The sequence below is a fragment of the Bos indicus genome, chromosome 7 (genome assembly GCF_029378745.1).
Source record: "Bos indicus isolate NIAB-ARS_2022 breed Sahiwal x Tharparkar chromosome 7, NIAB-ARS_B.indTharparkar_mat_pri_1.0, whole genome shotgun sequence".
NCBI lineage: Eukaryota > Metazoa > Chordata > Mammalia > Artiodactyla > Bovidae > Bos > Bos indicus.
Window position 1 is genome coordinate 93,441,648 of NC_091766.1, and position 27,233 is coordinate 93,468,880.

General features: G+C 36.6%; 1 protein-coding gene across 6 annotated transcripts in view; it reads right to left on the reverse strand.

The window, feature by feature from the left end:
* The window catches only part of KIAA0825 (KIAA0825 ortholog), a 430,821-nt gene that overhangs the window by 161,334 nt on the left and 242,254 nt on the right, over positions 1-27,233 (reverse strand). For 3 of the 6 annotated variants that reach the window (XM_070792128.1, XM_070792127.1, XM_070792130.1), the window contains one exon: positions 1-27,233. This exon is cut by the window's right edge and continues 1,250 nt beyond it. The exons of the other annotated variants lie outside the window; for them this stretch is intronic. The gene's annotated coding sequence lies outside the window, so the exon portion shown is untranslated. 6 annotated transcript variants of the gene reach the window in all.

A 27,233-nucleotide genomic window follows, 5' to 3' on the forward strand; every position in this document is an offset into this window, starting at 1 on the left:
TCATAACGTCTTCATCTATAAAACAGGGATCCCAATATCCTAGGGTTATTGTGCAGCAAAAATGAGATGACACATATAAGTGTGTTCTAAAATGTGCTTTAAAAAATATATATAGATTGCACTTGAACCCTCTATCCTCTATATTATAAAAATTAGAAGCAGGTGTATTGACTTGGCCACGGAAGCTACATTTCTCCACAAAATCTTCAAACGTACACTTATCAGTCATGGATAACTAATTTTATAATGTATCACATTAAAATATAAACCTAACTTAACAAAATTACTTTATTATTAAGTGGTTTGTTTTCATATAAAATGTATAAAAATGTCTAATTCTTATATACTGTTTTTTTTCCTGCAACGAGTATGCTTTGAATTCATTAATTTAGAAAGTAAGAGAAATTAGAGAGAAAATTAGCCAAAGGCAAACAATTATGATTCAGTAAATTATAATTAAATAAAACTACTTGAGAAATAAAGAATTTATTTTTATATAAAATTTCTAGCTTGCATATTTCAGAAAATTTAAATTAGATTCATCATTAGCAATCATGTCTGCTATAGATGATATATAAACATGCATGCTATATCTATGCATATATAATAGGTATAAAATTAGGCAAGATGGCTATAAATACACAAACTAGTCTCTGAATTGTAGGTAGATTATATTCTGAAAGTTAATGAGTAAAATGGCTTATTAACAACTTGGGTATATTTTCTTATACAAACAACATTAACATAATGTTGTGGGCCCAGACTAGTTCAGGAAAAATCCATATGACCCATAATTCGCCATAGGGATTAATAACTAGACAGGGACAAGAGTCGTCCATAAAAAATATACACCTTCCCTTTTTGGTGCCCCCACGCTCTTTCAGTGATTATTGGAGAGCTGGAAAGGGTGGTACACAGGACTGTGTTCTGAGAGCCCAGAGAACAGATGACAATTTATTTACTTTTAGAGGAAAAAACAAACACAAAAGATCAGGAACAGGAGTAAAGAATGATGGCAGAGATGGCATATGCTATTTTCTGCTACACAGTAACATAATTATTAGCCAAAAATAACATTAAATAGAAGAACTAAGCAAGCTGGGATTCATAGGAAGTCAGAGGAGGTTGAGAAATTAGAAGAGGACTAGGAAATGTTGGCACTGTGGCTGCCGTGGTAAGTGGAAAAAGAGGAGAGACTTAACGGGAATGTTTCCTTTTCTTCCTAATACCACACCTTCTTGTCTCCAGAAGGATTGTCCTGGGGTAGTCATAAGATGATCCAAGAGCAAAATGAGAAGCACTAAGAGAAATCTGGGGGAAAGGGGGGAACAGTTCCATACATGGTAGTACCAGAGTTGGTACTGAGGGAGAAAAAGGAAAGAAAGTCCAAGTGCATTTCTTGAAAAGGGTACCCAAAGCCATGGCTGTCTGTGAACCTTGGTGAGAAGAACTCAAGAGAGACAGCGGCACTTGATCTCTCCCTCTCTCCCTGCCAGCCTCCCTGGTCTCTCTTATTTTTCTTCTTGGTCTACTGACCATTTTTTCTTAGTGACCTAACTGGATCTTCCTCCTCCCAACTTCTCTGATTGTTAGCCCTGGGTCCCAGATCTCAATCAAGATCCGCCCCCCCCCAAAAAAAATCGAAATCAGTTCCATCCTGGCATATAAATACTATCACTGCCACAACAACTCCACCTCCAGTCTCTCCTTTGAGTTCCACATTCTTATGTATCTTTTACTTCTGCTAGGTGATCTCTTGAAGGCATCTCAAAAGTAATACGTACAAAATATTTCAGAGGCCTCTTGACGCTCCCCCTAATTCAACCCTCTCCCAGGGTTCTTTTTCTCAAAGAGTCACTCTCTTATTCACACAGTGGTTCAGGTCCACAGCCTGGGAGATGTCGTTGATTTTGTTTCTCTCGCATCTCAGATTCGATCCATCAGTGACCCTTCAGGTTCTGTTTTTCATATGGTTCAACTCAGCATCTTCAAAATAGATGCCAAGTCCAATTAGGTGAGCCTAATTCCACCTGGAACTACTGTTGTGGCATTCTAATTTCCCCCTTCCACTCCTCTCACCCTTACAGTCCATTCTTGGCATAGCAATGCTGCGAATGTGTAAGTCAGGTTACATCCCTTCAAGCTCAGGACCCTCCAAAAACTTATTATCACACGACATCAAAGCCTTTCTGGGTGATCTGGCCTCTGGTTACCTCTGCCTTCCTCTCCTTCCTCTCGCCCCTCACTCATTCAGCTCCCGGCATAATGGGCTTCTTGCTCTTGCTGGATCATGCAAGACTTATTTCTGTCTTTGAACAGAAAGGCTGTGCCTCTGCCTGATGGGCAATTCCCTAGAAATTTTCACAGCCTGCTCCCTCGAGTCACACAAATACCATAGATTCTTCCCTGGTTAACCTATCTAAAAAGTCATCTCTCCTCCATACCCTTATGTGCTTTACTTTACATCACAGCCTTTATTACTACCTGATGTTATGTTACATACTAATTTATCGTCTTATCATTAGACTGTTAACTTTAAGAAGGTAAGGATTCTGTCCAATTTGTTCCCTACTGCTCCCCCTGAGCCTAAAATAGTCCTGACCTCGTAGCTATGTTAATGCTCATTGTTGACATCCCAAATCTTTCATTTTTCACAAGTGAAAAATATTAGTTAATCCCATTGATATGTAAAAATCACATCTTACAAAGGAAAAAAATGTTATGGTACTTGGACATTAATCCACCTTTCAGAATGTATTTTGCATGATTATTTTTTTAGTAATGATTTTCAAAACCAGTTTGATTTTTCAAATGCTTTTCAGACTTTTAAAAGTAAATACTTTCTAAATGTACACACTAGGACAGGGGAGAAAAAATGAAAAGGCTGACAAATTCTTTACTCTTATATTTTTAAAATGTGTTCTGAGATTTAAGAAGTAATTATGTAACTCTTCCTACTAAGATTTTGTTAAATAATTTACTATTTGACAGTTTGTGTCACAGTTTTTCACACTATATCTGGAGTTATGAATGAAACTATAAATGGCCTACACTATGATCTAAAGTAGAAATCCCAAGGGTAGGGTAAAATAGAAATCCCAAGGGTAAACTGTTTGTTTATATTAACAGGTTAAATACCATACATTTATCAACTATCTAGAAGAAATATTATGAATAAATGCTAATACCTTTCAAGAGTTATGAAAGTGAGCATTGCATGTCATTTATTTATGCTATGTACTCAGTGGCATGAATGTTATTAATAAACAGCTGATGCTTATAGCGCGCTTACTTTGTGCCAGGTACAATCTGAAGTCTTTGATAAATTCATCTAATCCTTGAAACACCTTTACAAAGCAGCTCTATTTTACAGATGAAAATACTGAGGCCTTGAAAGGCTGTCTGCCCAATAACACACAGATAGAAGATGGCAGATCTAAGATTTGAAACTAAGCAATCTAGCCCCAGAACATAAAAAGTTAACCACCAAGGAGTTACATCACATGTTCTTTGCTCTGTGATTCTGCCCTCCAGGTGTATTTCACTTAGCAAAGAGGTTTTTCATATGTAACAGATTATCAATAATGGGAAATTCTTTCCTAAACTGTACTTTGAAGGTAGCTAATCACCTTTTGATTTGAAAATTATGGTCATGGAAAATAATTTATTTAACACATTGCTCATCTTCAATTATTTAAAGGCACACTCATTAAAATACATTTCACAGGGGCTTCCCTGGTGGTACAGTGGCTAAGCTTCCACGCTCCCAATGCAGAGTCCTGGGTTTGATCCCTGCCTGTTCAGGAAGCTAGATCCCACAGGCCTCAACTAAAAACCAGCACAGCCAAATCAAAAAGTTAATCTTTTTTAAAAACCATGTTTAACAGAAAATACATTTCCATTAGTAAAGTTGAATGTGTATAATTTCTAGACAGATTATTTTCATAAAAAGTAAGCTACAAATGATTGTAACTTACAAAAATTTACAATTAATATCTCACCCTAAATTCCAAACTACAGATATCTTACCAACAAACAGATGTTGTTTAAATTTTTTCTTTTTTTAACATAATTTAAACAGTCAAAACCCATATAAAAATGTCAAGATGTATGCTAATGATATAACCTGCTTTTTAGGGTCTTAGAGACCAAAATTTTGCTGATTTATTCTTTGATTTCTAACAACTGTAAAATCATTCTCACTGGAAAGCAGAAACCACAGAGATTTTTTTTTTTTAATTACACTTTAAAACTCTTCAGAACAGAATAATATGCATGTACTAAGCCCCAAGAGGATCAATTTCTTAACCACCTACCTTTTAATATCTTAAATGTCTCTGTTATTAATACACTGTCTTTTTATACACACTACTATGTATAAAATCAGAGAAGGCAATGGCACCCCACTCCAGTACTCTTGCCTGGAAAATCCCATGGACGGAGGAGCCTGGTGGGCTGAAGTCCATGGGGTCGCTAAGAGTCGGACAGGACTGAGCGACTTCACTTTCACTTTTCACTTTCATGCACTGGAGAAGGAAATGGCAACCCACTCCAGTGTTCTTGCCTGGAGAATCTCAGGGATGGGGGAGCCTGGTGGGCTGCTGTCTGTGGGGTTGCACAGAGTCGGACACGACTGAAGTGACTTAGCAGCAGCGTGTATAAAATAGATAACTAATGAGAACCTACTGTATAGCATAGGGAACACCGCTCAGTGCTCTGTGGTGACCTAAATGGGAAGAAAATCTAAGGACGACGGGATATATACACATATCTGTGTATATATATGTATGTGTGTGTATAAATATATACATATATATATGGCTGATTCACTTTATTGTACAGCAGCAACTAACACATTGTAAAGCAACTATCAGATCAGATCAGTCGCTCAGTCGTGTCCGACTCTATACTCCAATTAAAAAAAATACATTCTTTATAAGGTACATAACCTAAAAAGACCAAAAAATAATAGCTTTCAAGAATTTAAAGGGTGCCCAATCTACCAGAAATCAAAGTTACCCATCTATAAAGTAACTGCCAAATAAGGCTATCACCTACTAAACATATAAGCTAATAATTTTTAAAAAATCACTGTCAACTTCCTATATGTTAGATTGTCCAACACTCTGCATTCTACAGGCATGCTTTGCACTCCAGCTGTAGCAGTAAAATTACTGAAGCTGTAATTCTCTTAATATTTAAATAATATATTAAAATTTAATTTTCAGCACCTGGAAGAATCTGTTTGTGTGCCAGCAAATGAGGTAGCTGGGCCTGGAGCTCCTATACATATGGGACTCAAAAACAACCTATCACAAATAATTACTAAGCTACAGCAGCTGTAGTCACCACAGTAGTCATTTAAAAATCAGGTCAAAGTTGCTTGAATTCTTTTCCATTTTCAAGATACCATGCGCATAAATTCTGTGGTGTTTATCTATTTTCCGCATTTTGTAAATTATTTATTTTTACTGATAATTGTAGATTGAGGTGGAAAGGGCAGCAAGGGCATCTTGTGATTTTTTTTTTTTAATAAGTTGGGCATGTTAAAAGAAATTAAGCTCCTGATTTCTCAGGTTCTTTAAACGGCTTACATGAAAGTGCCAATCTGAAAGCACATATATTTGTTCAATCAGTTTACAGGAAGGACATATTCTGTGAATAAAAAAACAAACAAAAAACTAAGGTATATTTACTGCTGTATGGATCTGGTGTCCACACACATTCTGTGTGCATGAAATGAGTCTAAACAAAGATATACACATACATCATCAATAAGATATCCTTCCATGTATTCTCTCTATATTTTTCCAAACCATGATGCCATCTGGTCCATGTATAAAAGAAAATAATTTAAATTTTATAATTTATTGAATTTGAGCAAATTACTAGGGGAGGGGACTACTGAATTGAAGGTTCAAAAACATTTAATATTTTAGACACTTTCACTCACGTCTAAGAAAGTAAAACTGTTTTAAAGAAAGTCTTACATAGACACAATTCCTAAGTTCACAACCCTATCTAAAATTGGATAGGTATTACATCTCCCCTCTATTTCTCATTATTCCTAATGTACTTACTGAGAAATAAAAACTCCAGAGAGCACGGACCATCTTAGAATTTTTTTCCCATCACTTTAGTGAGAGTCACATTCCTTTACCCAAAAGCTCTAGATAAAACAAAAATTAATCTGAAAAGTGTCTTTAGTAAAAGGATGACAGAAGCAATAAACTCCATACAAATAGAAAATTTAATTGCTTTATTTTTAGATTTCCAATCCAATTCTTGGATATGGAAAAAGGTATAAACATCTGTTTGGGGGAAGCATCAAATAACATCCTACACCTGATATTTAGGAAGAAAATAAATTAAGATTTTTGTTGTGGTTGTTGGAGGGAAAGATGGGGATTAGAAGAAAGGAAAAAATGTACCAAGAATTTATACACTATTACCTTCAATCATTTTGATGCGAGTCATTCATACCACCACCATGCTAACAAGACATCCAATTTACTAAACAATGAATACTGAAAATACATTTAAAAAGGTACAAATGACTGTCCAAAGAATGACACTGAAAAATATTAAGTAACAGCTCTACCTCGAGATAAGCCTCGCCATTAAGGAGTTTTAATGAAGAGAGCCTTCAAAGGCTAAATCAGGAGGCATTGATTAGATTGCCTCTAACTTTGTGTTTTGACACCTTCGTCTTTCGTGGCATTATATTGTCTCTGTGCATCTTACAAAGCAAGCATTTTACTGGGCCCACACAAGAACAGGAGACAGCAACGCTTATAAAAGAGACTGTCAAGGGTGTGAGCCAAAATGGGTCTCATTTGGATTTCAAGTGAAGAAAACTCCTAATGCATTTCATTACAATGTATGCGAACCTCTGAAAAGAAGGATGGATTGGGATTCTCATCCCCATTAATTTATTGAAATGGATTCAGTTTTTTCTTGTATATCAAGAGAGACCATGTGTTTCAAGCAAGGTAACAATATTATAGTCCCAATAACCAAATATGCCATGATTCAGTATGCTCTTCTGTGAGATAAAGAGGATGCAATTTTCCTGATAATTGGGATTGGAGTTTAAAAATAAATCCTACAATAGCATGGCAACAAATAAATAGTCTTTGTTAGTATCAGTTTTAAAGATATGATCAAGCTGCTATACAACACAGGGATTGATTCAGGCTTTGTTATCAGAGCAGGCTTTTTACCATTTGAAATCCTATTTTTCCCCCGCTACTGTCATTCACATATTGACTTTTTACTTCATTGAGGAATTGTGTGCATAACGTAATTAGGATAACACCAAAGAAAGAGTCATATTTTATTAAAAGATAGTGAAAAGAGAATGAGACAAAGTCACAGCATTTTAAGCACTGTATTGAGGTCTATGTATACATTCCTTCATAAGAATGTTCTAGTCATCAAGGTACCTATTAGGTAATTCATGATTTTTAAAGAGGTGCTTATATTTGGCTGATTTGCCAACTTCATTAAAATGATACCCACCATTCAAAAAATTTCTATCACTAACCACAGAGAAATGCCATGATCTAATGCTTTTAGACATCCTAAATAATTTCATAAATCTACAGGATTACAAATATAAGACATATGCTCTCATTGCTCTTTAACACCATTAACATTTAGAGATGATTGATTATGTTATACCAATAACATTCAGTGAATTCAAAGCTGATCTATTTTTTATGTAAATCACACAACCTGCTAGTCAAATTAAAGGTTAAATATACATAAAGTCTTAGAATAAAATACAGATAATCTTTCACATGGAACATGGACCCATGATGCACATACTCAAATGTAATAGGATCCACAAATTCACAGGTTGCTTACTAATTAAATCCAGAAAACCAGCATGAGCAGGTCCTCCTTATGTTGTTATACATTTTATTCCAAATGGGAATAATATATCCACAGCAAAGTAGAATTGCAAAATATAGCTAGAAAACACAATTGGGAATAACTGTACATTTACAAACTTGGAAAGAACCCTCTGTAAACAAATTCATATTCCTCATTTAAATTTTCCCACAGATCTAACTATAAAATAGATACAGTAAGAAAACGTATAAACAAAATATTCAGCATGTGTACATACATGTTGATGTATGTGTGCGTCCAGATATTCTTCAAGCAACAGAAAACTATATGCAAAAATTCTAACAGCAAATCTCAAGTCTAGTATATGATTATTTTTTCAAGTTTGTACATCTTCCTGTAATACAGACAATAGAGGGATTTTTTGATGAATTGTAATTAAATTAGAGTGATGTATGTTCCTTATTTTTATCTTGACAGTTCTTGTATTCTCAGGCAGAGCCTATTACACACAAATATACAGCATGTTACTTGTTGAATAATGTATTGCAAGGACTTAAAATTACCAGGGAGTTGCCTAAGATCTACATGTGAATACATATTTTGGCCTTAATTTTCATCAGTGCATTTCTTCAGCTGAGTATATTTTATAATCCACCAGCAAAGCAGTTAATATCAGTTTTTTTCAGGATATAACAAAGATAATCATACCATCTTTATGATATAAACTTTATGACATTCTGAATAAAACTGACAAGTATAAAATCTGATCCATAAAATAAGTGATATACTTATGTTAATTCACCTTTTAAAAGATATTATGTGTTGCTCCGTTTTTTTGACAAGGCTTCCATTCATACTAGAGACATGTTGAAAAACACTATATTTTCTCTCAATAAGGAAAATCACTTTACCCACTATCATGCTTGTTCTGTCTCAATAAAAAATCAATCATCAAATGCTTGCTTCCAAGTTTTACTTGTTAAACTGCCAATTTATGCATGCAGTTTGGCTCAGCAGAATTTCACTCAGTACCATTTCTTTCATTATTATAATTCTGTACATCTCATAAAGTGTTTTAAACTCAGGGGGTAGGGGAAGTTACGAAAGTTTATATGTGCTTCTATGCAGCAATTGATGTTAGGGTTAAAATACAGTGGTAGGATGTAGTTCCAAATAATCATTTTTAAAGAAAAAGAAAAACCATATCTTTCTGTGGTTTTTCAAAGTAATAAAGGCCTGATTGATCCCACTGACTAAGGCAATTGAATCGGTTGTCTAAATGGTAGCAACGTCAATGTCAGATATGTGGTTATCTTTTCATCTGGGCCCACTCTTGAATGTAAAAATCAGATGTTTGAAGGACATTTCACTGACCTGTTATGGCCTCTACGACTCTCAAGCACAATACTAGTATTCCTTATATAAGTGCCACATTTTGGATAAAAACCATTTCATCAATGATGCCTTTGCGACATCTGGCGGTCCTTAGGATATATAAAAATTACTTTTTGTTTTTCCAAATCTATCCGTACTTGAAATTCCAGACCAAAAGCCTTTGATACCCCCTAGCGGGGGCACAAAAGCACTCTGGCCTGTAAGCTAGGACGTGGACTACCATGAATCCATATGGTGCAAAAGGTCACAAATCTTGAGATGTGGTGACATCATGACAATAAGACACTTTTTAGACAGAAGCTGACCCATTTTGAATATAAAAAGGACCCTGATCACATGTTCCCACACATTTAATACTATGGAGAAAAAAGAAATATGCTAAGTGCTCTACACAGACACTGAGCAGTGGTGTTTAAGGGCACCTAGAGTTCTCAGACTTGAGGAATACTAACCAGAGACTCCTTGCAAGATTACTTTAAATCATCTCTGCGTCCTGGTTCTTTATAAGTTGATGCTCAGCAAATGTTAATAAGCGGAGAAGAAGTGGCTGAATCACAGGGTGCATGTTTCTATGCAACCTCTCCTTCTTTTTTAAATTATTAATCCAGCCATACTGAAGCTTGTCCTACATGCTTCAGCCTCTATTTATATTTCTAGCAAAGCACGGAACTTGAATATCACTTTATGCAGAAGAAAAAACTGCCCTTTGGATTTTTATTCTTGTTCTACAGCCAATTCAGGATGAGGAAGGGGGAATAAAAACTCATTTCCATCTCTTCATTACACTCTCTACAGGTATATTTGCTGTCCACATTGAGAAATCATGACTTCACTAATTCTTGGCTCAGCAGGAAGAAATTACACGCACTGTACAGTTGATTTTTCATTTATTCTATGTCTTGGTGAAGTAGCACACTTGACAGCAATAAGATCAAATTCAAGTGCACTGTGCTTATTTTCTATTTTCAACCTTCCTCTCAAATATTTATCTGAAAATCTATATCATTTTGGCTATAAACCAGTACTTTCAAGGGGTTTTCCAGAGAAAAGAACCTAGTTTTTCCAGATTTTGTTTTATAGCCAATATTTAATATGTATCTCATTTTTGATTTTTCAAGTGATTAATAATTAATAAGCAGTCAGTGTAATAGATAGCAGATTCACTTCTCCTGACACAATACTAAGATTTATTATATATATGCATACATTACTTTCATTCAAGATATTTCTGTTTCATAATTGAATCAATTTATTTTTATTTATTAAAAAAATATAGAAACTATCCCTGTAGAGATGAGCTTGAATTTACATGTAACCTTTTAAAATTTCATATATATTAAAAATTATCAGATGTCTTCCATTAGTTACATACTGCTCTTAGGGTGGCAATGACTTCCCTTGTTCGTATTAACAAATTGAAATTAGAAATGGATATACTTACCTTTTAAAATTATCCCATGTTCTCCAATTTGACAATACAGGATCATATAGAACAATAAAGTAAATAGAGCTTGATACTGCATTCCCTTGTAATTGTTTAAAAGGATCTTATGTAATTGAGAAGGCAGTATGATACAAAAAACACCAGTGTGCATTATTTTTAAAAAGATATGAGGAAAAAAAGTAAAATAACCTATTATCACTATATTATTCATTAATATTTTAGATTATAAGATGGTTTGATAAATAATAAAGTAAAAACTATAATGAAATACATCGAGTAAAATTAATGACATTTAATCAAATACCACTCTTTGCCTAAAACATTCATAAATATTACAATAGAAGCTAAAAGAAACTGACAACAGACATACCTTTATAATAATATGGATTAAATCTTTTAAAATGTTAAAGCAATAATTTTGATGAAGAATAATACCAAATACATAATCCTCCTACCTGTAATTACACACAAAACTAGCAAAAAATGTTTTCAATATGACTACACATATAGATATAAAAAGTAAAGTCATAATTCTACAGTAAATTTCATTTTCTTGATCTGTCTTTTAGGAATATATTTGTAGGATATTATGGAGAAATTTTAGTATGCAACTTCCAGGGCCACACCAAGAATTACCAAAATAAATTCTGCCCTCAACTCTCAATACAAATAAATGGAAATTTTGCTACATTATCTAAGTGTTTATTAAAGTTATTTTGTTTTGTGAAGGCCATGTTGGAAGCACCAAAAAAGGTGAAAAGACATAGAAGAATTAAGAAGAGTAAGAAAATTAAATGGAAATCAGCAAACAACTAAATGATGTTAAATATGGAAGGCACTGAAGGAGACCCAACATAAGCATAATTGGTATCTCTTAAAAAAAAAAAAAAGAATTAAACAAATGGAATGGGGAAAATATCCAAAGATATAATTTAAGAAAACTTACCAGAAATAGATTAAGATGTGAATCAACAGATTGAAGGAACACATTCTCTTGGGGAAACTGACACAGAATGATGAACATTCTGCTGCTGGGAAAGACAGAAGGCAGGAGGAGAGGGGATGGCAGAGGACGGGATGTTGGATGGCATCACCAACTCGATGGACATGAGTTTGAATAAGCTTCAGGAGTTGGTGATGGACAGGGAGGCCTGGTGTGCTGCAGTCCACGGGGTCGCAGAGAGTCAGACACGACTGAGCAACTGAACTGAACTGACTGACTGATACACATCAAGACATAACCTGTGAGAGAACTGATCTTCAAAGGTGAAGGAACAACTGTTTTTGTCTTTCGAGTTTAAATATCAAGTTACTATAAGAGGGAAAAAATTGGCTGGCTACTTAAAAGGAAACGATACTAACGAGAGTCCACAGAAGAAATGAAGAGCACCAGAACAGGTGAATACACTGGGTGATAAGTTTTAAAAGACTAAATAGATATCACCACCCTTTCTTTACTCTTCACTATTTTCTCAACTTTTTAAAAAGAACAGGTTCATAAAGTAGTACTCAAAAATGAATTATTGGGTTTAAAACGTATATAGATTTAATACATATGGCAATAATAGCACAAAAAAAGAGGGAAGAAATGGAAAAATATAGGAGCAAAGTTCCTATGAAGTAAATTGTAAAAAGATGCACATTTTAATACTGAGAGCGACTAATAAGGAAATAAGTCAAAAAGTAGGAAAAATTCAGTTGAGGGGCAAAATGTTCCAGGACAGGACAAATCTGCTACCAAACTGATCTACCATTCTTAATGAGATTCAATGCATGCTTTCACAAGATTTGTTTGGATACAAAAAACCTTTCAGCTCTGAAAATTCTCTATTCTTTTCCCACTTTGGAGACTCTATATGTCTAATCTCTGGTATGGAAAAAAACTACCCAGGTGTTCCCTGATATTTAAATAAAATGTTTAGTTGAATTAACATATGATATGTTCTTAGCCTATATGTCAATACATATCATTTATATAAAATCATTTATACAAAATGATTAAAAACAAATTTTGTTCCACATATGTCTATTATTCTAAACATTAATTATGTGTTAATACGAACATTGATATGTATTTCATTTGTCACAGTTCAGGGCCCCCAAGTATTCTTTTCTTATGTTGTTTCAGGTTCAGGTCAATGGAAGAAAATACAACAGCCGAAATGATTAAGCTAATAAGATTAATATGAAACTGCTACAATAAACTATATTAATTACTCTGACATATGTGAAAAAGTTTACAATGGATACACGTTAATGACCTTCAGCTACTCTAGAAGGCACATGGAGTTATACAGACCTTACTTGGAGTATCAAATACAAGCATCAATTAAGAGCCTTAATGGAGTCAAGTTGGAGTGGGAAAAAGTAAAATGCAGCAAAATTTTATAGTTTGCAAAAGTCAAATTCTACAACCATTCACCAGTATACTAGGACTAGAAAAGGCTTGAGATGTACTAATTAGGTACAAAAGAACACAGTCCGTAAAGATCTCTATATTTACTGTCTATTGTTTTCAAGCATAAACCTGCTCTTGGACTCCATAATTTTAGTCTGATGTTCTTTCTTTCAAAGATGTTTCTTTCTGTTAATGAGGAGAAGCCTGTTTATGATAGCCTGAAAAAGTAAAAGTTCCAAATATAAAATGATACTATTTGCTAATAATAAAATAGAAAACACTAATCATTAAAGATTGTCCTTTAAAAGGGCAAAAAAACTAATATTTATAAAGGGAAATTGTTTTATAAATCTTACTACATAAAAAACTTCAATTTTCAAAAAAAAAAAAAATCATTAGGAAAGTGAAAAGGCAAGCCAAGGAGTAGAAGATATTTGCAACAAAGGGTTTGTATCTCCTCATCCATACATCTATTTATCTATATATTTTTTCATACAAAACATAAAGAAAAAACATCAAGAGGCAAATAGGCAGGAGGCTTAAAGACATTTCACCAAAGAAGATATCTAAATGCTTAAAAAATAAATGAACAAAATGTTCACCATCGTCAGTAATGACATTTGTCAGAATTTCTATAACCATGTTTGTACTGGTGAGGATATGATGCAGTGAGAACTCATATACTTGTAACGGGCAATATACTCTAAGGCCTAGCAATTCTACCTGTATGTATACAACACAAATTGCCTACACATAATACCAAGATTCATATACATGAATGTTCCCAGCCACATTATTTATAACAGCTAAGAACTGGAAACCATCTAAATGTTCATCAACAGTGGAATGGTTGAGAAACTGAATGTTATCATAAAATGGGATACTCTACAACAATGAAAATGTACAACCTTCAGTTATATTCAATTGGATGGGTGAATCTCACAAACATAGCAAAAGCTAAAATCAATTAAAAATGTATGATTTTACTTATGATAAGTTTTTTAAAAGAGCAAATTACCCATCCCCCCAAAAAACAGAAAACAAGTATGTCAAGGATCTGGAAAAATTGGAACCTTTATGCACTGCAAGCGGAAATGTAAGATGTTTCAGTCACTGTGGAAAACAATGGTAGTGCTCAAAATATTAAGCATAGAATTACTATATGATACAGCAATTCCACTTCTGAGTACATACTCACCAAGATTGAAAGCATAAATTTCAACAGATAGTTGTAAACCCAAGTTCATGGCAACATTATGCACAATAGCCAAAAGGCAGAAGAGATCCAAGTGCCCAGCAACAGATAAATGAATAAACAAAATGTGGTATATAAACACAATTGTATCTAACATGGCCTGAAAAAGTAAGGACACTCTGTCAGATACTACAATATGGATGAGCCTAAAGAAATGATGCTAAGTGAAATAAAGCAGTCACAGAAAGACAACAGTAACATAACTCCACTCACTTGAGATACCTAAAAGAGCAAAATTAATAAACACAGAAAGTAGGATGGCAATTGCCAGGCTGGGGAGAAGAAAGGAATGGGGAGTTATTAGTTAATTGATAAGAGTCCTGGGTTGGGAAGATGAAAATGTACTGAAAATGGGTAGTGGTGATGACTGTAAAATAAAGTGAACTACTTACGCCACTGAATTGTACATTTAAAAAAAAATTTTAATGGCAACTCTTACATGTATGTTACCACAATTAAATAAAACACAAACTTGCACTGAAGTGTTAGAAGTAAAGATAGTAAAAAAAAAAAAAAAGAAGAAGAAGAAGTAAAGATAGTGCTTAATCTTTGGGAAGAAGGGAGAGGATAGTATTTAGAATGGATCATGGGGGTGGGGTAGATTCAAGGGTGCTGGCAATGCTCTGTTCCTGAATATTGGCTATCAGTGGTGGTAGATGAATATTTGCTTTAGGACAATTCATAAAGTGTCACACTTAAGTTTTATGTCCTTTTCTGTTATATTTTACATTAAAAATAGCATGTGTATATTACAGGCATGTTTGGGCTTCCCAGGGGGCGCTAGTGGTAAAGAACCTGTCTTCCAATGCAGGGAACATAAGAGATGGGTGTTTGATCCCTGGAGCGGGAAGATCCCGTGGAGGGGGGCATGGCAACCCACCCCAGTATTCTTGCCTGGAGAATCCCCATGGACAGAGGAGCCTGGCGAGCTGTTACACTCCACAGGGCTGCAAAGAGTTGGACAAGACTGAAACAACTTAGCACGCACGCATTGTAAGAACGTTAACATTCAACAGAAGGTTTGAATCATGTATCATTACAACTTGTATTTTGCCAGCAATCTGGAGTGAAAAGGACTCAGGCGGTGGAGTCAACCATCCCCTTTGACTTGAATTCCACCCTGGTCGTGTAAAAACTGTGTGACATTCAGCAAACCCTTATCTTCTTTCAACCTATTTCCCTAAAAATATGACAAGTGTTTAACACAAAGTTCTGAGAATTAAAAGTTTGTGTAAAAATGTACAGCGTGTTGCCAATCAAGTAACAAGTGGTCTAACGTGGTAAACGTATGAGGCTCCATAGGCTTTCCTTAGAAGACAAATTTCTTCACATTTTAAAATACGTTTTCATTGGATAGTCAAGAATATTCTTGTGTGGAAACCAGCTATGAAGAGTACAGATCAAGTTAAAAACTTCCCCAAACTATGTCATTTGAGAAGCTATAGTTCATTCTTTCCATTTAATTAATAAAATTAAAAAAATAAGCAGACTGGATTTATAACTTTGCTGTGAGGGTATATACTTCAAAAATGAGAAGAGACAATAAAACCAAGAAACAACAATTAGTCAAATGTTTTTAAAGAGCTATTTATTAGAATAATGAAAGAAAAATTTTACCTTTTAAGCATTGCTACTACTTAACATTTTAAAAGATTCCTTTTGTATGCAAAAGACAATGGGCCAATCTGATTTTCTATATACCATTTATAGAGGTTTAACTGTATATCATATAAAGCTTCCAGTTTCATCCAAATCTACTGTTAAATTACCCATGTAATTATCCCAGTAGAAATCATTATACTTTTTATTATTAATTTTATTAACACTTTACTGGTAGGAGTCTGGGTATATTGAAATGTACTTCTCAGAGTTTTCATTATGACAAGTAAAGGGAACACTTTATTATTTTACAGGGGGAGAAGTGTGTAATTACTAAGCCACTAACAATATAGGTAAAAAATAAATGGCCATTAGGCTTATTTCAAAGCATACTTTTCAAAGATTCAAATGGCAGCAACTTTATACATATATTTCCATTGAAATGAAGCTAATTCAGTTCTGTATTCCACCTATGATGAGACTATGATGTAACAGCTCTTTCTTCTAATTTCTGTCAACGAGAGTAGTTACTAAAAGTTATGCATAAATGTACACAGATAGGAAAAAGGGGTGGGAGAAGGGGAAATTTTATGAGGATGCTCAAAACAAATGTTTTCAGAGTAATATGAGCAAAAAATATTGTGTGTAAATGGAAATTTCAAAATGCTTATATATCTTTTAGTGGGAATTTTAAACTTTATTATGTTTCTTATATACTTTACTTTCTAATCATACAGCATTATTAACTGTTCTCGATCAAATTAAATTCAGTTAATAAAGGATCACAGGTAAGATATTGATTGAAATTTTGGTACTTCAGTAAATTCTCGGTATATAATTCTCATTTTTCTATTCCCTTTCTACTATAATCTTATTGATTCTCCAACTAATTTCAAATCAAAATAAATACTTACTGAGTGCTTCCTCTGGGCATATATCTATACCAAGAGTAAATCAATTTGATTGCTTCTTAACCAAGAATTCCCAGTAGAATCCTGGGTATATAGAAGTTATATAAATATCAGATAAATATATAATAGCAAATGAAAGTGAAGGAGGAAATTGAAAAAGTTGGCTTCAAACTCAACATTCAAAAAACTAAAATCATGGCATTCAGTCCCAACACTTCATAGCAAATAGATGGGGAAACAATGGCAACAGTGACAGACTTCATTTTCTTGGGCTCCAAAATCACTGCAGATGGTGATTGCAGCCATGAAATTAAAAGACACTTGCTCCTTATAAGAAAACCTATGACCAAGCTAGATAGCATATTAAAGAACAGACACATTACTTTGCCAACAAAGCTCTGTCTAGTCAAAGCTATGGTTTTTCCAGTAGTCATGTATGGACGTGAGAGTTGGACTATAAAGAAAGCTGAGTGCCGAAGAATTGATGTTTTTAAACTGTGGTGTTGGAGAAGACTCTTGAGAGTCCCTTGGACTGCAAGGAGATCCAATCAGTCCATCCTAAAGGAAATCAGTCCTGAATATTCATTGGAAGGACTGATGCTGAGGCTGAAACTCCAATCCTTTGGCCACCTGATGCGAAGAACTGACTCATTGGAAAAGACCCTAATGCTGGGAAAGACTGAAGGCAGGAGGAGAAGGGGACAACAGGGGATGAGATGGTTGGATGGCATCACTGACTCCATGGACATGAGTTTGAGCAAGCTTCCGGAGTTGGTGATGGACAGGGAGGCCTGGCATGCTGCAGTCCACGGGGTCTCAGAGTCAGACAGGACTGAGCGACTGAACTGAACTGATACAATATCAGATAAATACTAGAAATAGCAGAGTTTGTTCAGTTTTACTTAGATAACTATGAAATGGGCCACAGATTAACTCTTTATTAATTTCTAGTTGTAAAAAATTCACCCCCGCCCCCCACATATTCCTCCTCAGTTCTTCCAAAGTAACTTTTCAATATCAAGTTAAGGTCAACAAAAGAGTAGTAATCAAAATGCTTTATGGTAATTTATACATAATCTACTAATATTTTGGCAGAACAGAGATTAACAAGGAATGTGAATTAGAGTATGATTCACTAAAGGACATAAACTTTAATCTCTATTTCCTTTTTCACACCCTGGTTTATTTAGTATTTATTTTATCTTTCCAATGGACAGAGAAACAACTAGACTTCTCTGGTGATGCATCATTAAAAAAATACAAAGAGACTAAAACCCAATTAAAATTACGATCTCTTACAGATCAAAAGAAAACCCCCCAAATCAAGCAGTTTACCTGAAGTAAAAATTTCTTTTAGTTAGAAAAAAAAGTATTTACATGGTTCTCCCATCAAAACATATCTACAGATATTATCTTCTTTGTGAAAACACTTCTGAGTGCACAAATCAAGCTGATATACATGCTAAAAAAGTGGATTTTCACTACTGCTAAAGCCTTGACACAGGCCAATTCAATCCTCCTTCCTTTCGTGTAATACAAAAGAATAGATCCTTAAGATAAAGGATATTAAATAACCAATAGAAAACAAAATTAAAAATAAAAACACTAATAGAGATTTTTATGATAGAAAAGGTGGCCAAATTTCTTTACTAAGAAATTTGAATTTTATGAAATAAAATAAACATTTCATAGCAGGCTTGGAGGAACGTTAACATCTCAGACTCACATCTTAAAGACAAAAGAGTTGGAATTTTGCTGTGTTAAAATGTTTATGGATGGGTCTAGTTTGACAATTTAGCCCGTTGGATGTGACTTTCACAGTCTGTTGGCAGTTTGTAGGCAAGCCATCACACCTGTGACGCTGCGGTTGATTAATGAGTCTTTCAGCTCATTGCTACCATCTGAAGGAGGGCTATGGCCTCTCTGAGCTTCACTGGTTTATTCGCCTTAAACTGCGGGCCTGCTGAGGTATCTTCCATAAGAAAATCACACCTGGTTAAAGCTAATGAAAACTTCAATATGTCATTTTCTAGACAAGTCAAAAAGCATGTAAAACTAGACAAAAGATGTATTCAAGTAACATGAATGTAGTTTTGTCATAACCTGCCAATCCAAAAAGTCACATTAAAAAAGTTTTCCTATGACATATTTCAGGGTCGACTTGTCGAGTGGTAATTCTAAATTCTCTGTACTGTAAGAGGGCTTCTACAGTGCCAGCTCTTATGCTGCACACTCTACCTATTTTCATCAGAACTAGGAAGGTTCTAGTTCCCGACCAGATAGCCATGTAGCTTTAATTGTCTACACATGATCAGTCCCACTGGGAAATTTTTAGGCCTTATCTCGAGATTCTCACCTTCAGTTGTTCTTCTTGAAGTGCGTCTGGTATTCCACGACTTCTCAAGTGCAAGACAGCACTGCTCCTGTCTTCCCCCTAATCTTGCTCTAGAGACTGAAAAGGCTTTTAAAACAAAACCACGTAATGCCCTCCTTACGCTCATGACGTGTGAACTAGAGAAGAGGCAGGTGTACTGTGAAAACAACCTAGTATAAGACAAAACGGTGGGCAATTAAGGACACATGGAAGACAAGAATCTTTTTCTCAGGGTTTCATTCTTTAGCTTCATTTTTGAATCACTTTGAATTTCCAAAACTTCAATAACATTGAAATAAATACTAAAATGTATTTTTAAACTAAATACTTATTACTCTTTAATCTAGATTTTGCACCAGCATTCCCTTCCACAGTTTACATATTTTATACAAAGTTTAGTTTTAAGTGACAGAAAGACTAAAAAAAAATTCTCAGTACTATCAATAAGTGGGCAGCTAAAAATCACAAGTCTCCATTCTGCCAGTCACCATGTTCTGACCTTTATATTTTTATCACAATCACTGCTACTTCTCCAACGGCTTATTTGATACCTGTATTAAGAATTATAATAAAAGATATTTAGTAGTGTACTAATCTTGTAATGTGGTGATGTTTATTTGGAAGGAATGTTTTTGGCTGATAAAAATATTGATTCCTTCAAGAACTTAACAATGTCAACAATGACTTTTAAGCACTCATGTAGTATTTGATTATTTCAACAAGTTTTCAAATTATTGTATCAATTGTTTCTATTTTGGCTGCAAAGTTAAATCACATGGAAAACTTTTAAAAAGTACCAATGAATGACTGTGCCTCGACTAAGACATTTTTTAGTTTTTTTTTTATACTCTTCCCAAGTAACTCTATTAATAACATGTGTCCATGATTAAGTATCACTGCACTGTATAATAATCCTCATGCTCATTTTGCTAACCTAAAAGCGTAAAAAAAACTTGTTCCTACCAAGGAAAAGATATTTCTCAAACTCAGCTGGAAAATAAAGTCATCAGTCTTTAGGGTTCTTAGATCTAGTATTTCAGTTTATAAGAAAATACGCTGGACCATGAGACAGAAACCCTGGGCTTAAGTTGGTATTCTGCTACCTACTAGTTCCACGTCTTCAGTAAGGCCCTCAAGACAAATATTTTCTAAATGATAAAATGAGAAAGTTAAGAGGTCTTCCAGCTTTCAAAGCATGTTCTCAAATGATTTCCAAGGGTGCAGAGTGCTGTTCTTAAATATGAATCAGAGAATCATTGGATTGCATAAATAAAGTTCAGACTTAAGCCACAGTGAACAAATGTGCATCACAAAAGCCGTCGCGCTCCTCTCCTGTCTGTGCCAGACGTTGCTAATTGATCTTAGCATTACAGAAAAAAGGGGTTCCCTGATGGCTCAGATGGTAAAATGTCTGCCCGCAATGTGGGAGACCCAGGTTTGATCCCTGGGTTGGGAAGATCCCTTGGAGAAGGAAATGGCAGCCCACTCTGGTATTCTTGCCTGAAAAATTCCATGGACGGAGGAGCCTGGTAGGCTACAGTCCATGGGATGGCAAAGAGTCGGACACAACTGAGCGACTTCACTTTCACTTATAGAAAAAAAAAAAAACAACACTCTCCTGGAGTTTTCACTCATGATAAAACTATCTTCTATTTGGGAGTTAAGTACTTATGCACTGTTGAAGGAGTTCAGGACAGGCACCTCAAAGTATGCTGCTTTGGTGTATTGATTATTTTGAGCTGAAGATATCTGAAACAGCCTGTACAGGGAGAGGAATTCTCTGAACTCTCCTATCTGCCTAAAGACAGAGTCTCCGAAAGGAACTCAATTACCATAAATACCCTTCCCAGATGTATCATTAACCTGGGAAGACTGATTGTTCTCACAGGAGAAGAGATTAGAGGTCAACACCACACCCAAACTATCTGGGTTTGTCTGATAATGTCACAAACTATCACATTGTTATTCAGTCGCTAAATTGTGTCTGTCTCTCTGCAACCCCAAGGACTGTGTAGCCTGCCAGGCTTCTCTGTCCATGGGTTTCCCAGGCAAGAATACTGGAGTGGGTTGCCATTTCTTCATCTTCCCAACCCAGGGATCAAATTCGCATCTCCTGTGTCTCCTGCATTGGCAGGTGGAATCTTTACCCCTAAGCCACCTGGGAAGCCACACAAACTATCACACTTCACAATATTCTTCTAAAAACTGGTTCTTCTTTCCTAAAAATCTTTTACTCTCCCATAAGTGGCCTACATTCCTTCTCCCCTTCATCTGCTAAGATGATATATAAGTTCTCAAATCTCACCATTTTGGAGGGTATTCACTTTTTCTCCCTGGCAATACACCTGTGCAATAATATTAAAGACAAACAAATTTGTGAACCTTTTTTCCTATTAATCTGTCTTTCTCTATTTATTTTATAGACCCAGCTATCAAACCTAGGAGAGTAGAGGGAAATTTTTCTCCATCTCCCTTGTTTTCTTTAAAGAGGTGATGTTAACAGAGTAGTCAGCAGAGGACCAAAAATGTCCAGAAAGTATAAAAACTTGTTAGCACAATTCAGAAACAAGAATGCCGCTGCTAAGTCGCGTCAGTCGTGTCCAACTCTGTGCGACCCCATAGACGGCAGCCCACCAGGCTCCCCCATCCCTGGGATTCTCCAGGCAAGAACACTAGAGTGGGTTGCCATTTCCTTCTCCAATGCATGAAAGTGAAAAGTGAAAGTGAAGTCGCTCAGTCGTGTCCAACTCTTAGCGACCCCATGGACTACAGCCTACCAGGCTCCTCCGCCCATGGGATTTTCCAGGCAAGAGTACTGGAGTGGGGTGCCGTTGCCTTCTCCTGATACGTGCTTTAGGTCTTAATGGCAGGCATATAGCCCCATGGAGAGATGGTTCACTCCTACTCATCAAAAAAAGTTTTTTTTGTCATAACCTGGCTTCTAATGTCAATTTACCTTGAGGGAGAGAATGAATAGATCTGCTTCAAGTTGTATTTTTCACTGTAAATTGGTAAGACGGAGCTCTGGTTTTATACAAGTTTCTATGAGTTTTAAAAGACGCTTACTCCTTGGAAGAAAAGTTATGACCAATGTAGACAGCATATTAAAAAGCAGAGACATCACTTTGCCAACAAAGGTCTGTCTAGTCAAGGCTATGGTTTTTCCAGTGGTCATGTATGGATGTGAGAGTTGGACTATAAAGAAAGCTGAGCACAGAAGAATTGATGCTTTTGAACTGTGGTGTTGGAGAAGACTCTTGAGAGTCCCTTGGACTACAAGGAGATCCAACCAGTCCATCCTAAAGGAGATCAGTCCTGGGTGTTCATTGGAGGGACTGATATTGAAGCTGAAACTCCAATACTATGGCCACCTAATGCAAACAACTGACTGGCTCAGACGGTAAAGTGTCTGTCTACAATGTGGGAGACCTGGGTTCGATCCCTGGGTTGGGAAGATCCCCTGGAGAAGGAAATGGCAATCCACTCCAGTACTATTGCCTGGAAAATCCCAGGGACAGAGGTGCCTGGTAGGCTACAGTCCGTGGGGTGGCAAAGAGTCAGACATGACTGAGCAACTTCACTTTCCTTTCCTTGGTGCTGGGAAAGATTGAAGGCAGGAGGAGAAGGGGATGACAGAGGATGAGATGGTTGGATGGCATCACCAACTCGCTGGACATGAGTTTGGGTGGACTCCAGGAGTTGGTGACGGACAGGGAGACCTGGTATACTGCAGTTCATGGGGTCACAAAGAGTCGGACACAACTGAGTGACTGAACTGAACTAATGAGCCAGTGTTTCTATGAATCCATGTTACCAGACTTTCAAAGCTGAAAACCAGATCATAGACTAGGATAGAAACACCTCTAAAATCATGTCCTGCCCAAGGGGTCAGCTGGTCCTCTAGTGAGGCATTCAGTGAGAAAAACATGAATATAATAGGAAATAAATAGTTTCCAAATGAAGTATTTTCTCATATAAACTAAGAAAAAAGAAGCTTAAAAATGTGCCAAAACCTTTCCATTTTTGCAGGCTTTTTTCCCCCATATTTATAAACAGTAACTTATAAAATGTTGCACTGATACAGTAAGATGAGAGCCGGTGCTCTCTGAGGGCAGGACCCCCATCCCATTCAGCCCTAGATGCCATCTCTCGTGATAAATCCTTTACCAGAAGACAGACTAGTCACACCATCTGCTGCCTCCAGGGAGATACGTTGCACATTTCAAAGTATGGCAATATTCCACTATAGCATAATGAAGAAAATGGAAAACATATTAGCAACACTGAACACTTTGGGGAAATTTCATTTTCAAATTGTGTGCTGTTTTGCCTTGAAAGAAGTAAAATTATTAAATAAAATGTGTGAGAGGAAGCAAATATTCCTCCTTGTAGCAAAATTACGAATGCTTTTACTTTGTGAAAAATAACAGTATTTCCAACAAACGCATTAAAGTCACACATTTAATCCACATTCTTGGAGTTGTTATGAACAAGCATCTATCACCGACATGCACGTCCTTTTGCTAAAATCAAATGTCAATCCTAAATTCCCTGTTAGATTATTTGCTAAGTGAGAGAAAGTAAGGACTTAATTAGGAAACAATTCCACTTAGTTTCTTCCTCAGAAACTCCTTGGGGGTCTAGAGATGTGGCTTGAGTCCATCTCGGATCAGCCAGTTCAGGGTAATAACCATGAACAAGTAGACCAGAAGCATCACTACCTCTCCCGGGCATTCCTGCCACTATCAGGCAACTTTTACAGTTTAGAGAGAAACAAGTACCGAAGAACAGACTGTCCAGCTCCAGAACAAGCTGCAAGCACACTGAGAGATTAAGAGCAACACCAATCAGGGGCACCTCTCCTACTTGACCAAGGCCAGTGTTAAACTAGCACATCTCATCTGAAGAGTCGTCCATCACTCACCAGGAGTGCCCTGACCAAAGTACCTCCCATCCAAGCCGAATACCTATAAGGCCAATAGAATTTTAGTGACATACTACAGGGCCATTTGATCTATGAATTACACTGGCCCCAGCAATTGCTTACATACGCCTGCAAACTTCAGGGTCAGATGAGACTAAAGATTAAAAAAAAAAAGAATCTGTAACTCCTTCAATATTCCCCATTTATGGGCCAAAGTATGGGCTTCCCTGGTGGCTCATTGGTAAAGAATCTGCTTGCCAATTCAAGAGTCATGGTTTCGATCCCTGGTAGAGGAGATCCCCTGGAGAAGGGAATGGCTGCCCACTCTAGTATTCTTCCCTGGGAAATCCCACAGAGGAGCCTGGCAGGCCCCAGTTTATGGGATTGCAAAGAGTTGGACACAACTTAGCAACTGAGCAGGTACACGTGGGCCAAAGTAAGACAGGTGTCCCCCTTCTCCCCTACCACCCCTCCCTCTCTATTCAGCCTCTGATTTCATCCTGAGCAGTCTAACATTGATTCGCTGTGCTTACATGTTACAAATGGAAGTGATTCAAAAGGGAAAAATTCAGTGAAGAGACTGATTACTCTAGCCAAAATACGCAGGATGACCACTGCTCATCTTGGGTCCCTGGCTGACTCAGGTTCAATCATCACCATGCAGCTCAAGTATCACCATATCCTGGGTGGATTTCCTGACGGCTTCTGCATTCAGTGGAGTGAGCGCTCCCTTCCTCTGACACCTTCCACTGCACCTGCATGAACCTCTGTTGTACCCATAGCCACTGATTTCTCAAGTCTGTCTCCTCTACTAGATTCTGAGTTCCTTGACAACCGGGGCTGTGTCTGGCTTATTTCTTTATCTGCTGTGCCGAGTGACTATTTGATGGATGGATAAATGAAGAAACAGGCACAGGTCCACCTATTTCCTCAAAGTCTTGCTGGACAGAGTAATGAAATAGAAGCATTCTTATAATCAACACAGTGGTTTTTGTGGGTTACGTAATTCTTTACTTTCATCTGCTGGCAAGTATATTCTCTGTATAATAAAATAATAAGAGCCCAAACTGCCATTTATACAAAGTTATCTATTTCCAGGGAGTCCTAACTCTTTAAGTCCTTTACAGGTCTGACTAGCTGAAATGGACAAGTGGATATTCATCACTAGCTCAGGCTGAGCCAGATGAACAAATTTGGCAAAGACATAATTCTGATGAAAAGAATTTTCTTGGCAAGTGAGACAGGCAAACAACAACAAGATTTTAACCAGCTTACTGACTTCTTTACAAATCTGCTCAGCCCAGACCAATTCTTTTGTAGCCTAGGACTCTGACTATTAATAGATTTTAATTCATTAACCTAGAATTGTCAATTATTTGACAATAAGAGATCCACCAGCTTCCAGGGTGGTTGTTAAATCCCACATGTCTTTGTGACTTAGAAGACTTTAACAGAAAACTGGAATATTTTAATCTATTATTTTTTCTAAATTGTAGCATTTAGACATCTTTTAAAATTCCTGGTAATTTTTTTTTTCTTTTAAAATTCTATTCAGAATGATGACTTAATGCTCAAAGGATATTTGAAGGTTTAAATGAGAATGACAGAGGACAGATTTGTTACCTCGAGTGAGTGGCACTATGTAAAATGAGGGTGAACAAGCAATCGGTTAACTTTTACTTTACACAACATTTGTATTGTGTGACTTCTAATGAGCATATATTTAACTGAAAACAGTTTGGTAAAATGTTCAATAAATGAGTTAACAAAGCCTCTTTTTCCTGGTGATCCTCAGTAAGGTCTAAAAACTAAAGGAAAAACCATTCTGAAACAGTAAATTCAGACTGGAAGCCAAAAGGCACAAGCTGCACAGTCCTACGCTTCCATACTGTGTGCTTTACTGGACGTGTGTCAAGTGGGAGCTCGAGACGCCCACTGTCCGAGCGTTGACAAGAATATCTGGGGAGACGGCTGACCGAAAACATCAGCGACCATCACAACGTATCACACACTGAACATCAACAAGTTTAACTGTTTGTAAATGCCGGAGGATTTCTGAGAACGACAGAACTGGAGAGGGCTTTGCTGGCGGGCCTGAGCTGGTTTTCGAAGGGCAGACTTGGAGGATGACGGTCAAGGGAAGCAGAGGGGATAAGCCTGGGCAAAAGTGTAGCTGTCCTTAACATGAGATGTGCTTGGCTTCTGAACAGACGTCCTTGTCCTCCAACCACATGGGTCGCCTCGCCTGGAGCCTCCACTCCATCAGTGACCAGAGGTGAACCTTAGTCCTGGTCAGGAAGTGATGAGTCTCTGTCTCTGAGGGCAGATGTCACATCAGTTTCATCATGGATACTGCTACCCTGGACACAGACCCCATGGCTAGATCCTGATTTCTGAGTAACTCAAAATCCACAGCTGAACACAGGACCTGGTGCACAGCAGGTTGTTAATGTTCACTGAATTAATGTCAAATATTGGCCTTTTGGGGCCATGCCTTCCCTGCTGTTGGCCCATGAAGTCAGACATCACTTTCCTGAGCTTATCCTTTGCCTTGAACCCAGACCATGTATCATACAGCCAGCAACTAATAAACAGTGCTCTGGACGGCTCTTATCTCATCATGGCTTTTTCTCCTTGGCCCTCCCTTCCTCTACTTCACAATTATCTGGATGCTTGTCTGGAAGAAGCACAAGCTGGAATCAAGATTGCCTGAAGAAATATCAATAACCTCAGATATGCAGATGACACCACCCTTATGGCAGAAAGTGAAGAGGAACTAAAAAGCCTCTTGATGAAGGTGAAAGAGGAGAGTGAAAAAGTTGGCTTAAAGCTCAACATTCAGAAAACGAAGATCATGGCATCTGGTCCCACCACTTCATGGGAAATAGATGGGGAAACAGTGGAAACAGTGTCAGACTTTATTTTGGGGGGCTCCAAAATCACTGCAGATGGTGACTACAGCCATGAAATTAAAAGACGCTTACTCCTTGGAAGGAAAGTTATGACCAACCTAGATAGCATATTGAAAAGCAGAGACATTACTTTGCCAACAAATGTCCGTCTAGTCAAGGCTATG